At 39.5% G+C, this 1,224-nt stretch overlaps 1 protein-coding gene across 3 annotated transcripts in view; it reads left to right on the top strand.

Moving 5' to 3' along the window:
- The window catches only part of ZNF532 (zinc finger protein 532), a 138,884-nt gene that overhangs the window by 132,305 nt on the left and 5,355 nt on the right, over nucleotides 1-1,224 (top strand). The window lies entirely within an intron of this gene.

Here is a 1,224-nt window from a genome sequence, read left to right as displayed (position 1 = left end):
ATTTTAACATACATCTTCTAAATAAGGAACCTACCCTTAGTTAGCTACCTTAAAAACTTGGCTCCTACTCAGGAGGTGTAATACACTCTGCTTAAATGGATCCTTGAAACTTCTTGTTTTCTTTGACAATTTTTGTTTTTGTTTTCTCAGTTTTGAATCTCACATCCTTACCAAGTTAGTTGTAAGCCTTTGGAATACGACAACGTGAATGTCTTTTTTTTTTTTTTTGAGACGGAGTCTCACTCTGTCACCCAGGCTGGAATGCAGTGGCTGGATCTCAGCTCACTGCAAGCTCCGCCTCCCGGGTTTACGCCATTCTCCTGTCTCAGCCTCCCGAGTAGCTGGGACTACAGGCGCCTGCCACCTCGCCTGGCTAGTTTTTTTGTCTTTTTTAGTAGAGATGGGGTTTCACCGTATTAGCCAGGATAGTCTCGATCTCCTGACCTCATGATCCGCCCGTCTCGGCCTCCCAAAGTGCTGGAATTACAGGCTTGAGCCACCATGCTCGGCCAAATGTCTTTCTTTATAAAGATCATGGTAACCAGAAAACAATCTATAGTAGATGCACAGAGTATAAATAGAAAGGATTATTCATAACATCCCACTACAGCAAACTACAAACCAGCAAGACAGGGAGAAACAAAATACATCCCCAACAACCAGAAAACAAATTATAAAATGGCAGTAATAAGTTCTCACCTATCAGTAGTTAACTTTGAATGTAAATGGGTTAAATTTTCTAATACGAGGACAGAGTGGCTGAATGGATTAAAAAAAGACCCAAGTACCCAACTATATGCTGCCTACAAGAGACTCAGCTCTCTCTTAAGGATGCACATAGACTGAAAATGAAGGGATGAGAAGATACTGTATGCAAATGGAACCAGAACAGAGCAGAGGGTAGCTATACCTACATCAGACAAAGCAACTTTAAGTCAAAAGCAACAAAAGAGACAAAGGACATTATATAACAATGAAAGGGTCAATTCATCGAAAGGATATAACAAATATAAATATGTCCAACATTGAATGAAACACCTAAACATATAAAGCAAATATTAATAGATCTGAAGGGAGATAGAAACTATAATACGACAATAGTAGGGGACATCAATACCCCACTTTCAATAATGGATGACTATCCAGACAGAAAATTAATAAGGAAACATTGGACTTGAACTACACTTTATGACCTGACAGACGTATACAGAACATCCCATCCAA

Source organism: Mandrillus leucophaeus, unplaced genomic scaffold (assembly GCF_000951045.1).
Source record: "Mandrillus leucophaeus isolate KB7577 unplaced genomic scaffold, Mleu.le_1.0 Scaffold124, whole genome shotgun sequence".
Lineage (NCBI taxonomy): Eukaryota > Metazoa > Chordata > Mammalia > Primates > Cercopithecidae > Mandrillus > Mandrillus leucophaeus.
This window is presented reverse-complemented; position numbering and strand designations above follow the sequence as displayed.